We start from the raw sequence: 17343 nt of genomic DNA on the forward strand, positions 1-17343 counted from the left end.
AATTATGGGATAAAACCCTAACTCTACCTCCTGTTTTAATGGGTACTGGGGAATTTTTGGAGCTTGCCTACCGCTTTTTAGATTTACCGCTACATTTGCCATTAATCCAGTGTCCTGTCCATCCTTGGTCCAAAGTGAATCTGGAATTTGGGATAACATTGGATCTACCTGAGATGGATTTTTACCTGAACCGGTAGAGTGATACATTACCCTTTGGGGAGTGTCCAACATATACCTCACTTTGTGCACAACTCTCTCTGGGATATCTAGAAATATGCCATCAGGGGTACAATATATGACACATCACATCTTACATAACAAATCCCTTCCCAGTAGGTTAGTAGGAGCCACTGCTGCCAGGAGGAAAGAATGCCTGGTATGCAATGGCCCGATATTGACCTCTGTTGATTTTATCACTGATCTGGTCACCCCTGTGTCTACAAGAAAAGGATATTTAGTACCAGCTACATCAACCATCATCACCGGTTCTTTCCTAGTACTTCCCGTTAACCTGACTGTCTGTAGACTACAGGTATGACCTGACCCCTAGTGTTGACTCTCACTCTCCAATATAGTATTTAAGGCCACAATTGGAGCTGGTGACTATTGGAAATTTCCTGTACTTTGTGTATATCCCTTATCCAGGTACTCCCTGGTTAGGGGGTCCTACCTTCTTCACCTTATAGTTCCTACTTACATGTCCCACTTGGTTGCAGTTAAAGCACCTTCGTGAGAGGGGTGGGTGAAAGGGTTGCTGTGTGGGTTGAGCGACAGGGAAAGATTGTGGGTGTGGATAAGGATTTTGAGGGTAATATGGTGGCTGTGGAGAGTATGGGTTTTGTGGCTGTGTGTGATAAGTGGGGTAGGGTTGTGTTTGTGGTGGTGCAGGATTGGTGAGGATGTGTAGCTGTGCAGGTGCATGTGTGTCTGGTGGCTGTGATGTTACAGTCATTCCTCTAGAGCTTGAATACTAACAGCCATTAGCTTCTCACTCGGGGTAAACCTCTTTTTGAGGATGTTTTTATCATGTTCAATAGCAGATTCCATTAGTGTGTCTACAGTAACTCCTCTCCAACCAGGTAGTGAGGTCTGAACTCGGGTCTTTAGATTGTCTTTTAGACCATCCATAAGTACCGTGATGATCATTCCCCTGTGATGAGTGCTATCTTTAATATCCTCTATCCCAGTGTACTGAGTGATAGCCTGCAGAGCTCGGATACAATAATCTGCAGATTCACTCTCTTTTTGTTTTATGGTGAAAATTTGACTCCAGTTAACTACTACTGGAAAATATACACCCAGTTGAGTTATTATGCGGGTAATGTTACCTTGCTTACCCTCGTCTGTTAAGGGACCATCTCCATCCAATACGAAATCCGTGATAAACTTTTTCACGTCGGTATTGTGTGGAAGACAAGCCCTTAACACCACTCGCCAATCTTTATTGGTTGGCTCATGAGCACTACCCGAATTTTTCAAAAATCTTTGGCAGTTGGCTAATTCCTTTTTAGGATCAGGGAAATTATTCATTATGGAATTTAGCTCCACTCTTGTCCAAGGACAATGCATTGCTACCGCCCTTGTGGGCACTACACCGTTCGCATCCACATTCCCATTTGGAACAGTTATTATTCGGATGGGATGCAGACCGGCCGCACTGCTACTTTTGACCTTGTTACCTGGCTGGGGATTTAGGGCCTGATTCAGACCCACTCGCGAGCGGCTGTCCGCTCGCAAGTGGGTCGATGTTCTGGACTGAGCATGCGCACGACGGAGGGAGCTCCGTCATGCGCATGCGCCAGACGCGATGAGCGAAGGAAAGTCCTTCGCTCGTTGTGTCCGATCAAAGGGGGCGTGCTGTCAATGTTGACTGACAGCACGCCCCCTTTGGTAGGCGTGCCGGGGGGCGTGCCTCCCTGACGGGGGCGTTCCCACGGGAACGCCTCCCGTCAAAAGCCGGCCCACTGACATCACTAGTGATGTCAGTGGGAGTGATTTTGGCTCTGATAGAGCCAAAATCACTCCGGAGCTTGCAGTTGAAAACCTCAACCGCAGGCTCCGGCTCGCAATTTCGATGGTCGCGATGGTCTCGACCATCGCGGCCATCAAAATGCACACTCGTATAGCCTGTGGGTGGTGACCCACAGCTATACGAGCGTCCAGAAGGACGCTCCATTTTCATGGAGGCCGGCCCTCATTCAGAGCGTGCGCTCTGCTCAGAGCGTACGGCTCTGAATGAGGGCCTTAGTCTATTACTGCTATGCATGTGGTTAACAACTTCCTCTACGGGTGCAGTGGATGTTAACACTTCTTGTACTATCACTGATGAAGATGGGGCCACCACTTGCTTGTTGTGATGGAGAATCTAACATGTGTACAGCATGGGAAATGGCAGACATAACGACAGGTCCATCATCCGCATCATAAACATTTTCTTTGTGATTACTCAAGAGAGGGTACAAGTTACTTGTTACATTTTTATATCGACTGTACCTTCACCCCCATCCACATAGGTGGTGGTGGTGCGCATGAACCACTGGCAATACCTTCCCCAACACTACCTTGCTGCACGTGCGTGCTATTTCGTGGCGCACACGCACCGCAGTTTAGTGCTGTGTGCGCACTCTCCTGTAATGCACATCTTTAAGCCACGCATCCCCCTCATGCTGCCACAACTTTAAACACTTGTTATATTTTACCTTTTTCATTTGAGAATGCACCCTACAGATGCTATCTCGGACATTGTTCAATACCTCCTTATCAAAGCTGCCAATTCTGAACACTCTTCATCATTTGAAACCATACATCACAGTACTTAGTTGCATAAGTAAAGTACCTAGTATGCATAATATGCTGTGCCGACCCAAGCGGTGCTTCCATCAGCAGCACATCATCTGACATCTCTACCGATGGCTTGGCTCCCATCTTGGGAGAACCCTAAGCTTTTCAATAGAGATTTAGACTGGTGAAAGAAAGTCAAGATACTTTCACTTACCTGTGGATGATATTAACAGGATGCGCCCACACACCTATGGAAGAATAACCATGCTGCTTTCACGTACCTAATCCCTTGTTGACTACCTTTCAACTGCTAGCATGTAGGCATTCCAATAACACCTACCCTTTTCAGTGATTTCATCCACCCTCTACTCAGTTCACAATCACAATTTTGCCACAACTGTGCGGTTCAATTACAATGCTCAAATAACCCTAACTGATCACTGAATACTGCAATCACACTGAGAGCCGAAACTACAACAAAGACAACAACTACACCTGCTTATGTGTATAGACTGCGGTATCTACTACCGAGCCACTAGGCCAACACCAGGCGCCTAGCACTTAAGGGTCCTACGATACCCTTAACTAGGGAACATGTTACCCCTACCAACAAATATTCACTGTTACACACCCTTTTCCTGCGCAGAAAAATACACGTTTTCCCAGACTATGGCAACACTGATCAAGATATTTACAATAATGCTATCTATCAATATAACCATGCACTCTCAACGGCTTTCTTTAAAACACGTGGCAGTAATACAGGAAATACGTATATGCTACTGTGCGACTAGTCGCATACACAATAATGCGACTACTACACAAAACATATTATTACCCTTACGCTATTGTGCGACTTCCCCTTTTTAACATGAAAATCTATCAATGAAGAAAAACAAACTTTTTCCTCCCTTGTCCCTGGATTCTAATCAGCGCTCCTTAAGCCACAGTAACGAGTAGCGGACTCTCAGCAAACAAAGTGGTAGCAGATTTTCGAAGGCACAATGCGTTCTTTCCTGCTATGGCACTTCCACCCTTTTGCTGAGAGATCGCTGACCGAGTGTTACCGAGTGACCGGTAGCGTGATTTCACACTGTGAGCCCCCAACTATTGATTCCTACCTGTGTTTACCTTCTAAAATTGTCGCTATTTAGCATTATGAGTCGCACAAGAAATAACTGCTTTCAGACTTTGAGTGTGGTTCCAAAGCACAAAAAGTCATTATTCAATATAAAAACAGATAGTTACATGCTGTGATCTAAATACAATTAGCACAAATAAATCATACAGACCCAAGGTACATTCATTACATACGCATGTGCTCTGGATCCAGATCCTGGCATCAACGTAGAAACCTCCGTCAACAGCAAAGCAAGCAGACTGGCATCCAGGTTTAGAGAGCCCACATATATACTCTAGCAGAGATAGGCAATACAATAGAACAGTTTGGCATGATTCCATTGGTTCTTCTTCCTGGTTCTTCTGTTACAGTACAGTTCATAGGTCAATTCGTATGGACACAATCCAGCCTCCAACAGCTCTTTGTGTCCTGTTACCCGCTGCATAATAAATCTAAGCTGGATACATTACAGAGTACATTTTAATGTTTAACTCTCTATGGACCATAGTTTGCAGACACATGTTGTGATCTCCTCACCGATGGTACCGGAAATCTGCAAAGACACAGTGGATCTGAACGACACCAAACACTTACCATGTACTAAACCTTAGATATCAAATTACATTTATTTCACAACATTAATAATACTGAATAAACCTTGAATATTACACTTTAATGCTAGGGAACCTTTTTATGTAAGTGTGCAGTGTGTAAGTATTGGGGTATTGAGAAAAGACGCTAGTCAGCATTGTGCGACTACGTGTTTGTGGAGCACACCATGGTACTTGTTTTGCAGGGTTGATCATTTTATATGTTTTAGTGACTGTCTGTATTTATATGATGAGGACTGTTAACTTCTTTCTATTGCGTGGGAATTGCACGACGCTAAATAATAGCATCGCCGTATGTACTTATAATGGGTGAGATTCACTAAAATGGCGCTGGGCAGTTGCATTGCCATTTGCAAAATGGCGTAGTGCAGATTTAATTTTAAATTGATCCTGTCTCAGCCAGTTATCCGGCTTCGACAGAAAACATTCCATTACACCACACATAGAACTGTCCAAATAGCGGGTGTTACATATCCTTCAGATGTTCAGTTTCAGCTCCTTCTAGTGAGAGGCAGGGGTGATGAGAGGGTGAGGGAGAGGGAACTATTTACCCGAGCCCGGGATTCCTGAGGGGCCCAGAGGTCGGGCACCACCCACCTCTCCATTCTCTCTCCCTCACAGCAGCCCAGCACACACGCTTAGTAGCATGTTCTGAGCTGGAATGGGAGACTACACATGGCTGCTGAGCATCAGCCACAGTAGTCTCCTATGCCTGTGGAGGGGAGTGACACTGCAAAAGTGCAGTTTTTTATTTGTTTGTTTTTCTCAAGGGGGTGTGGCCATGCCTCCCACGATTAGGCAACGCCCCCTCTTCACCTGGGCTTGGCAGGGCTCTCTATGCCCCTGGGGAGAGGGGAAATTGCTCATCAGTGTTTTCATAATACCAAGGGCAGATTGGGCCACCAGGACACCATGCTGGTTCCCGCTGGGCCATTCCATACAGTGGCTGGCGGTGGCTGAATCATGCTCACCCTCAACTGCTGCTGAGATAGAAGGTTAGCTCCGATCGGACAGCTGTACAGTTTCTGCACAGTGCGCATGCGCAGTAGCTTACTAAAAAAAAAGGAAAAAATGGCTAATGGGGGAGCTGCTGCCAAGATGCAGCAGCACCTCCCACAAACCTTTGCAGAGCCTATCAGTCACTACTGACAGCTCCGCCTACAGCCCCTCCGCTACCCGGCCCCTCTTCTCCGTGCATGCTGCAACAGTTGGCAGCCGCACGGTGATGCCGGCCACAGCCCACAGACATTCAGCACCGTGGGTAGCCAAACAGAGGAGGAGCAGCAGCAGCAGGTAAGTGGTAGTGTTTGTGGTGGCAGGAGGCGGGGTTGAGCAGGGAGGTTAGATCTGACAACACAGGGATGGGGGGAGGTTGGACCTGGTGTTGGAGCTGTTGACACAGGGCTTGGGGGGGTGTTGGACCTGAAGACACAGGGCTGGGGAGGGGGATGCCACACACTGGAACTGGGAGATGTGGCTGCCACACTGGGGCTGGGGAATGTGGCTGAGACTGCCACACTGGGGCATGTAGCTGAGTCTGCCACACTGGTGCTGGGGAATGTGGCTGACACTGCCACACTGGTGCTGGGGCATGTGGCTGAGTCTGCCACACTGGGACCGGGGAATGTGGCTGAGACTGCCACACTGGGGCTGGGGGAATGGGACTGAGAGACACACACTGGGTCTGGGGGAATGGAGCTGAGACACACTAGGCCTGGGGATGGAGAGACGCAGGGGGCCCTGGGGATGGAGAGACACAGGGGGCCCGGGGGATGGAGAGACACAAGGGGCCCTGGGAATGGAGAGATGCATGGGGCCCTGGGGATGGAGAGATGCAGGGGGCCCTGGGGATGGAGAGATGCAGGGGTCCCTGGGGATGGAGAGAAACATAGCGGGGTCCTGGAGAGAAACATAATGGGGTCCTAGAGAGAAACATAATGGGGTCCTGGAGAGAGACATAAGGAAGCCTGGAGAGAGGCAGGAGGTCCTGGAGATGAAGAGACACAGGTAGTCTGGAGAGCCACAGTGGGCCTGGAAAAGCACAGGGGGGCCTGAGGATGGAGATGTAGGGGGTTCTGGAGTAACACAGGGGGCCTGGAGAGAGTCAGAAATTGTTATATCAGGGAAATTCACATTTTGCCCTTCACAAAAATATCTGTTACTAAACATTATCTTGTTATGATGGTGACATTGGTTATATTTCTATGTAAACAGGCATCTTCCAGACAGTGTGATCTCCTACTTGAATAGTGAATACCAGCTGAAGACGCTGTGCAGTGAGTCTCAAATTCTTCAGAGGTTCCACCATATAGGTAAGAAAACACTTTCAAACTGACTGGCCTGTACCCATTGCTGGTCTGACCATTAAGCATGTTACACGGGCATGTAGGGCACCAGGCACCCTGAATGGTACAGACACGAGTATAAAATCCCACCTGTCCGCCTTAGCTCTGGAGAGGGAGGGGAAAGGGAAGGCAGAGGGAGGTGCACGAAAAATGTACAGCTCCCCATCGGTAATCAGGTCTGTCCATCAATGCCTGTACCTAGTGCAGAGGGATGGGGGCCCCTAAAAAAGTGCATAGTTCACCAAAATTTATGTTGCCAACCCTGCTCCCTGCAGTGGCTTGCAAAAGGGAGGAGAGAGTATACTACCCTCATCCACAGACCCCACCCACTCAACAGACCTACCCCTTCAACAGACCCGCCCCCATTAGGGCTGCTTCCAGAAATTTCCCGGGTTGGTTTTCCATCCCAATCCACCCCTGCATAATACCATTGTATTAATCAGTGTGTTACTTGGCACGTATGTGGCCCCATGCAGTATGACTATTTTCCTCCTCATTTCCATCATCATGACTATCTTAATTTCTGCTACAACTGCTTAAAGTACTAGTACAGTAGCTGCGTCACTTTGAGTTTGATTACTTTCATTTTAGTGAATGATTTCTCTTAAAAACCATGTTTTGTGTCTGAGTTTCAGTTTTCTGCCACAATAATTTATATTATTATGAGATGTGTGTCGACCCCCGTATTTTGGTTTTGGTTTTGAATCTGGATCTCCCCTGGTTTTGGATCTGGATTGGTTTTGCCAAAACCTCACCTCCGTGTTTTGGTTTTGGTTTTGGATCTGGATTTTTTCTTAAAAAATAAAAAAAACAGCTAAAATCACATAAAATGGGCCTTTTTTTGTTCCTACAGTATTAATAACCTCAATAACATTTATTTCCACTCGTTTCCAGTCAATTTTGACCACCTCACAGCTCAAAAGCTGACCAGGAAGTGTGCTTTCCAAAAATAAATAAACAAATGACTTAAATAATGCTTTACCAATCTTCTATAAACTGGCATTTCCGAACCTGTAGAGGGACAGAAAAAAAAACATAGTTAGTTCAAACTGCCATTGTTCCCACTGTCCACTTAACCATATGAGATATATTGTGAACAAGTGGAACTGAGCAGCAAATGCAACATTTCTGACCTAAGGTTTTACGTTGTGCGGCTGCGCCATGCCTGCTTGCTGGCATTTTTTTTTCATCCCTGAAGGGGACCAGGAAGCGTGCTTTCCAAAAATAAATCTTCTGTTCTGTAATGGAATTTTTCCAACCTGTAAATGGACATAAAAAAAAAAAAGTTAATTAGTGGCCTTCAAATTGCCATTGTTCCCATTGTCCACTTATTCTTGGACTGGAGCAACCATGGCGACTGAATTAGTGTCATAACTTGAGGAGGCTGCAAACTGGGTGTCATGTTATGAGTTGGCCATATGGAGTATGTTGCTGTTAAGGGATCAGGCTGGTTATATCAGTAGACACATTAATTATAGTTTTTATTATTATGGGTTTCCATCTCCTGAAGGGTGTTTACCAACAGACAGAGACTACCTACCTATCAGCTCAGGCATAGACAGTTCCTGAGGAACAGAGCTTTGTTCTCTGGACGGAAGCCAAATAGGTGGGAGCCCCTGTTCCAAGTCCAACATTTGAAGCTCTTATTCTCTCCACATCATCTATGATAGAAGAAAAAAAATTAATTGGGGACATCTAGATCCTCTATCTGTACCCTGCTTACCCAGTTTGGACAGTAAGTCCAGCATGGATGGAAGAAGGCCAAGCAACAGATGGGGATGGTCATTATCAAGACCTGGTCCCCCAAGTGGGTGTAGTCTGGGAGGTATTGGTTGGCATGCAGGCAGCGGAATAACAAAGGCCTCCATGTTGTCTGTGCTTACTATTCCGTATTTCAGTTTGCCATTTAGGTAGGAATAAACTAGTGGGCTACAGAACACAGTGACAGAATCATTGGATGTCTTAGTGCATTCAGGCCAAATACGATCCATGAATTCCCAGACAGATTCCGGACAGATGAATCCTTTGCTTGTAAAATAATCTTTGGCTATCTATAACACCCATCTTTGCCAGGAATTACCAGACACTTGGAAGGCTGTAACATTGAACTGCTTTATAGAAAACATATGAATGAAGCCTTTCCATACTGCAGAACATGATGGAGAAATTTCTTGAAGTTCAGCAACTAGAGCATCTTTTTTCATGTTCTCTGAGGCCTCTCCTGACTGTGAAGAAAGATTATCCACACTGTAGTCTTCCATTGTGACTTTTTAATGGTGATTTCAATGTTGTCCACTGGTTGAGATCCATCTCATCTGAGGGTTGTGTTTTCCCCATGCAAATGAGACAATTCACATCCAGAAGGTGACTCTTATGTTTAGCTGTGGTGTCAGTCTCTCTTTTGGCAGAATTAGGCTTTAAAACAAATATATGGATAAGTGAAAAAGGCGCTCCTGGGGATATAGAACTTTATTTAGCAAATATAATTCATAAATAATTTTATGAATTATATTTGCTAAATAAAGTTGTTTATATATTTTCTTCTGATATATCCAGAGTTCATATTTTAGTCTACTAGCAGGGGGGAGCGCCCATGAACCATTCATTCAGTGTGATTGTGTAGTTTTACACCTCAGGTGAAGAGGCTGCTAAAGAATATCTATTTAATTTCTATATTACCAGGAGCGCCTTTTTCACTTATCCATATAATTGTTTTATTTGATTTCTATATTCACCAAGGATTAGTGAAGGCAGCACCAGTATGTTCACCCATTTAGAAAGTAGATGACTGTTAGTAAAAGATGCAATTGATGAATGCATAACAAATATGGAGCTTAGAGATGAAAATCTGGAAACAGCCATGAAAAGATTGGAGACATGGCTTATAAAAGAGAACAATATCTGGTGGGAGGTAGTGACACTAGAAAAGTACCAAGCCGAACAATTAATTTCAAAGGGATTAAATATCAATAAATTACCCTCTTTCGGAGACACTAGTACCCGTTTTTTTGAAGAATGGAATAATATTTTACGGGCTTGTTCCTTCTCTCTTATGGAGCTCATCCTCAAAGAGAGAAGAGAAAAATTAAGAAGTATTAACAATGAAATTGAGGTTCTACAGACTTTAGTGAAACCATTTCAAAATGACGAGGAGTTTGTAATTTTGGAGGAAAGATTAGAAAACAACATTCAAAAGAATACAAGAAAATTAATTCAGAAAAAAACAAATAAAGCTTCTGACAGATCAGAACTTGTTGAACCCAATAAAAGAAAAAAATAAAAAGAAGAAAAGTAGGGAGGAATTAAGTATAAGAGAGAAAACGCCCAGACAATATAGAAACCATGACTGGAGAGATAGAAATGAAGACAATCTACATCATCAGGAAAGGAAAAAATATAGAAATACACAAGAATTGAATGATAGATATGGACAGGAAAGGAGACATAAATTTATAGATAGAGAAAATCCAGGACCTTCAGAGTGGCAAAGACCTAAATGTTTTTGGACAAACAAAGGGAGGAACAATTATAAATGGGAGAAACCCATACCATTGAAAAATAGATACGATTTTCTACAAGATGATATTCTCTCTAGTTATTCAAATCGAGGGTATAGAAGATTCTGACCAAAATTATTATAGAAGGAGATGAGGCAGAAAAGGGGGAAAAGATAATAAAATCAAAAGGAAGAAAAGAGCAAAATTAAAAAAGATCTCTAATAATACAACTTCCGTACCCCCTATAATTAATTCCAAGATAGAAGGAACAAAAATCTTTAACTTAAGTTCTAAAGTCCTAGATAAAAAGGAGGAAGGACTATTAAAGAAAGGACTCAAGTTTGCCCCCACCCATGAGACTAATCCATTTGAAACATATATAGATCTACAGAAGTTTGTCAGGAAAGTTACTTTAAAAATTTTTTTTAGAAAAAGGAGAAAGAGTCTGGGAAAAAGATTGGAGAAGATGGAGAAGAGATACCAACTACATCATTAGAGGGGGAGATACTGAGATTTAAAAATAAATCACATTTTTCCCCACCCATATGAAGGGGAACTTCATTGAGACCTTTTCACAATTGGTACAGGAAGAACTTGAGAAAAATTGTAAAGATAAAAAACAGAAGGATAAAAAGAACTTGACGTGGAAAGAAAGAAAAGCGATTAAAACACTTAAGGATGATAAGAACATCATAGTGAAACCTGCTGATAAAGGTGGAGGTGTGGTGATCATGGATAAAGATAAATATGAGGGAGAAATCACTAGACAACTTCAAGATAGCAAAACATACCAAAAACTTAGGAGCGATCCCACGAGTAAAATAAAGAAAGAAATGGAAAAAATGCTAGACCGGTATGTAAAGAAAGGAACTATCAGTGAGGACGTATATAGCTACCTAAAGAAAGAAAATCCTTCAACTCCAGTGATCTACGTCCTTCCAAAAGTCCACAAAAATCCAGATAACCCCCCTGGGAGACCAATTATATCTGGGGTAGATAGTCTCACATCCAATCTTTCATCATTTATAGACTATCACTTACAGCCTTTAGTAAAAAAAGAATGATTCATACTTAAGAGACACTATGGACATTTTAAAAAAACTGGAAGAAATCACATGGGAAAAAGAAAATATGTTTTTAGTCACGGTGGATGTTACATCTTTGTATACTATTATTGATCATGAGCAAGGGAAAGAAGCCATTTCACATTTTTTATCCAATACAAATATGACGGAGGATTTTAAGAATTTTATTCTGGAAAGTATTGATTTTTTTTAAGGAATAATTATTTATTTATTAAAGGTGATTTTTATCTTCAAAAACAAGGAACCACCATAGGGACCAAGTTCACCCCAAGCTACGCCAATCTGTTTATGGTGCATTGGGAAACTAAGAAGTTACATGAAAGTACCTATGGGGTGAACTTGGTCCGGTGGTTCAGATATATAGATGATATCATTTTTATTTGGAAAGGGACGGAGGAGAATCTTAAACTTTTTATGGATGATTTAAATACCAGCAATTGTAATATTTCCTTAACTTTTACTTCCAGCAATAAGTCTATTCACTTTTTAGATTTGGAAATCTATATTAAAGATACTCAAATCCACACTAAAGGTTATCAGAAACCCACGGATTCCAATACATACATCCATACTAAAAGTGAACATCATAAAAAGTGGCTCGAAGGAATTCCGAGAAGCCAGTACATAAGACTGAGACGTAATTGTATGGAAAATGAAATATTTAAGGAACAGGTTAAAATCATGGAGAAGCAGTTTCTACAAAGTGGGTATGAACCAAATCTATTAAAAAAGGCAGAGGAATTAGCTCTCCAAACAAGAAGGAAAGATCTCCTTATACTCAAATTAAGAAATCAAAGGAAAGATAAAAAAGCTGAACGGGCATTCTTTACACAATACAGCAGTAAACATAAAGATGTAGAAAGAATAGTAAAGAAACATTGGAACATCTTACGCAGTGACCCGGTTCTTAAAGATATTCTTCCGTTAAATCCTTCTTTTATCTATCGGAAAGCACCAAATTTAAAGAATAAGTTGGTGAAGAGTTCCTCTGATGAAAACAATAGATCTCTCGTAAGGATGAACGGTTTCCATAGATGTGAACTTTGTATAGCGTGTCGCTCAATAAAAGGAGAAGGAACAAAAACTGAAGAATTCAATAGCAATGATAGAACATATAAGATAAATCAATTTGTTACATGTAACGCCAGCAATGTAATCTATTTATTGGAATGCAAGTGTGGCCTCAGATATGTGGGAAAAACTACAAGACCACTAAAGACGCATACAGCACCACACTCAATACCTGAACATTTTAAGAAAGTTCATAATTGTTCATTGGAAGGGATGAAATATTTCACTGGGATTGAAAACATCAGACCAAATTGGAGACAGAAAAATATAGATGAAAAATTGGCAAAAGCTGAAATGCGCTGGATATTTAATCTAAAAATGCTGACACCGGGTGGCCTCAATGCTGACTTTGAACTAAAATGGTTCCTTTAGTCTATGGGGTTTAAATCCATATCCGTTATCATCATTTCCCATTAATTCCAGCTGGAGTTTATAGAATGAGTTATATATATCTTTATTGTTTATCATTCCATCTGGTTATATTAGTCATATAAGAAGTCTTAGAGGGCTCTTTATTTTATATTTATCAATTTATGTTTTTATTGATTAAGGACTCAGATATTTATATGTCTATTATTTCTCATAATTATTACCAGCAATATTATATTACTATTTTTTTCTTTTCTTTTACATGACAAATTGGAACTATACATACATGGAAGGAATTTTTTTTCCCACAAGCTTGCCCATAAACAAAATGGTTGATAACCGATTGGAGCCCCAGCAGAATTTGAGAGTCCCGCAGGTGACGAACCACGTGATGGATCATCATCAAATTACCACTTGCCCATAAACAACATGGTGATCCATCTATGTAGAAAAGGACATAACGTCACTTCTGGTGGACACCGGAAGTTCGGCAAGCAACGGGACCACGTGATCAGAAGTGCACGTCATCTCCGGTTGGGCGGCAATAAACAAGATGTGAGGAGTCCCACTCAGGGAAGATAAGTTGTTTTCCTCATCACCATGGAGATCCACAAGAAGATACGATAGGGGATCTTTTCAGGAACGGACTAGTGCGGTCACCGGAAGTGAGGTCACTTCCGGTTTACTGCTTTGTTTTGATCCATTTATATTCATATTGTTTTTATATAAACACAATATGTATTTGTCTTCCACATGGGGCCCATACAGGACACCACATATAGAGAGACATCATAGCAACACATATTTTATATTTATGTGCCTTGATACCATTTCCAGTGGGGATAACCCAAACAGGAAGTGAGCTATTTGGAGGGTATTTAAACCCATCTCAGTCACAGGTAAGTTAAGCCTTGATAAAGACCCCAGGAGACGGTCAAAACACGTTGGCGGCAGTGACTGAGGATTGGAGCCATCAAGTACAAGCTTTGGAGCCCAGAACATCCTTCCTCTTATTCAGCCTTCCGGAGTTCCTAGGTCCGGGGGGGTTAAGGGGCCCCATACTTTCTCTGATGGTAGGAATCCTATTGATTATTATCTACTTGACAAGCACTGGCACTTTATTCATAAGGTGTATTCACTATTGACATTGTTTGCAAAAGGAAAGTGCTTTTATCCATATGGAAATTTGTCCTTCTATTGAATATAACATTGCTTTTGAAAGTGTTTTCTACCCTCATGTGATTGTTTCCTCTTGTTTACATGCACATTGGGAGGTCTTTTAATAGGTTGGACAATAATATTATCATTTGAAGATTTTATTATCATTTATGATTGTATTTTATGTGTTTAATGAATTATATTTGCTAAATAAAGTTGTTTATATATTTTCTTCTGATATATCCAGAGTTCAGATTTTAGTCTACTAGCAGGGGGGAGCGCCCATGAAACAGTCATTCAGTGTGATTGTGTAGAATTAGGCTTTAGTTCATTTACAAATATTATATATATAGGCTTTAGTGTTTTAGAGCATATAACATTATAAGCGGTTAGAATAAAATTTCTGCTATTTTTAAGATTAAAACAAAATAAACTTTTTGTAACCCAATAACTATAAAAAAAAGTTTTCATTGCAATATTCATGCAGCCCCTTGCCAGACAGCAGCAGAGCACCCCTGCACAGCTATGCTGATGACAGGTGTGGCTGACACACACACATAAAAAAAATAGTTTATTTATTATTTTGGGCAGCAGCCCCTAGACAGACAGGAGCATAGCACCCTTACACAGCTACACCAATGACAGTGATAGCCAGGTGTAAAATTGATAATAAATTAATTAAAAAACAATTCATTGGTTGCAGCCTCTGGCTGTTAAATTGATAAATTAATTAAAAAACAATTAATTGGTTGCAGCCCCTGGCTGTTAAATTGATAATAAATTAATTAAAAAAACAATTCATTGGTTGCAGCCCCTGGCTGTTAAATTGATCATAAATTAATTAAAAAACAATTCATTGGTTGTAGCACCTGGCTGTTAAAATTGATCATAAATTAATTAAAAAACAATTCATTGGTTGCAGCCCCTGGCTGTTAAAGTGATCATAAATTAATTAAAAAACAATTCATTGGTTGAAGCCCCTAGCTGTTCATAAATTAATAATAAAAAATCATTGGTTCATAAACCAACCATAACATTAATTTAAAATGTCAGGCAGCAATGCCCCACTCAGCACATAATGGAATGGAAAAAGGTGCAAGATGGAATAGTCCTTAGGCCCTCCCACCCACCCTTATGTTGTATACACAACAGGACAGTTTAACAAACCAATCATTTCAGCGACAAGGACTGCCAATTGTGGCTGAAATGATTGGTTTGTTTGGACCCCCATAAAACAAGTTGCCAATGTGCTTTGGACATGGAAAAGAAAATAATCCCATACACAAACTGGCTTTACATTACAAGTTGTCATCATCCTCATCCTCATCAGTGTGTACATCCTCTTCTTTGCACAATATCAATTCATCCCTGCTGGATTCCAACATAGGCGCCTCTGTCATTTTTTTATGTAATTGTTGGTCGAGGTCTTCCTCGTGGAATTTGTAATTAATTTTAATGAACATCATCTTTTCCACATTTTGAGGAAGTAACCTCCTATGCTGATCACTGACAAGGTTGCCAGCTGCACTGAAAACTCTTTTGGAGTACACACTGGAGGGTGGGCAACTTAAGTAATGCAAAGACAGTTTGTGTATGGGACTCCAAATTGCCATTTTTTTCCTGCCAGTACTGAAAGGGACTGTCTGACATGTCTATTAGGATGTTATCTTTGCAATAGTCCTCCACCATTCTGTGAATGGAGACCATATCACACATAGTCAAGGTAGAAGACATGTCACTAGTAGGCGTTCCTATGATCCCTCCTTAATTTGAGCGGGAAAATAAAAACTATTTATGGCTTTGGCCGTCTCGAGTCGAGGTGGCGGGTGTTGGTTGTTGGAGCTTACGTTGGTCGGAGTGGATTGCTGGCGGGAATTGTATTTGGCGGTGTTTGGCGTTTTTTTCTGTGTGTTTTTTTGGAGTTTATCTTTCCGTTCGCTTTTTTTGGTGTGGTTCTTTTATTTGTCTTGTCTTTTTTGGGTAAGTTTTTGGCCGTCTTCCTTTTGTTCACTTTGTGTATCCTTCTTTTTGATAATTTTTGTTCTCTAATTTCTTTAACAATTCTCCTTTGGTAGGTTTCTTTTGGCTCTGCCCCAACGACCTTTATATCCGGTGACTTATATATCCTCTATTGGTAATTTGTTTTTTCACTTGTTTATTAAATGTTCATGTTTTTTTTAATGCAACTTTGTTTAACCTTACAGTTTTTACCTTTGGTTTTGTGATTCCTAAATGTCTGAACTAATTAGCGCATTTTTGTCTGGTTATTTTCTGTATTGTAATTGCGAACTAATTAGCGCATTTTTGTCTGGTTATTTTCTGTATTGTAATTGCGAACTAATTAGCGCATTTTTGTCTGGTTATTTTCTGTATTGTAATTGCGAACTAATTAGCGCATTTTTGTCTGGTTATTTTCTGTATTGTAATTGCAAACTAATTAGCGCATTTTTGTCTGGTTATTTTCTGTATTGTAATTGCGAACTAATTAGCGCATTTTTGTCTGGTTATTTTCTGTATTGTAATTGCGAACTAATTAGCGCATTTTTGTCTGGTTATTTTCTGTATTGTAATTGCGAACTAATTAGCGCATTTTTAGCTGGTTATTTTCTGTATTGTAATTGCGAACTAATTAGCACATTTTTGTCTGGTTATTTTCTGTATTGTAATTGCGAACTAATTAGCGCATTTTTGGCTGGTTATTTTCTGTATTGTAATTGCGAACTAATTAGTGCATTTTTCTCTGGTTATTTTCTGTATTGTAATTGCGAACTAATTAGCGCATTTTTGTCTAGTTATTTTCTGTATTGTAATTGCGAACTAATTAGCGCATTTTTGGCTGGTTATTTTCTGTATTGTACTTGCGAACTAATTAGCTTATTTATGGCTGGTTATTTTCTGTAGTTAAATTGGTTGAGATTTACCGTTAGCAATTTTTTTATACTTTGGGGCCCAAATTGTGGTAGTCTGCGCACTGTCGTTTTGCTCTTTGGCAAAATGTGTGTTTATCCCCTTTTATGTTTTGTATTGTACCCAATTTAGAATCCTAAATGGCCACCCTAAATTTTTGCATTGTTTTTTTTTTTAAAATTTTAGGCTTGGTAAACCATGACAATACCCCGGCATGTAAGCATCATTGGATTGTAACGTAAAGATAAGTATTTTTTCAATTTTACATTCAATTCTTGCCATTTCAGGTTGATCTTGGTCGGATTGTTGTGGCCATGCTCCCGGAACCCTGACCAACCTCAATCTCGTCCCAGGCGTAGGCATCGTAGGCGTGCAAGGCCCCAGATATATCGAACACGT

This window comes from Taudactylus pleione, unplaced genomic scaffold (assembly GCF_031769625.1).
Source record: "Taudactylus pleione unplaced genomic scaffold, aTauple2 ptg000755l, whole genome shotgun sequence".
NCBI classification, from domain to species: Eukaryota; Metazoa; Chordata; class Amphibia; order Anura; family Myobatrachidae; genus Taudactylus; species Taudactylus pleione.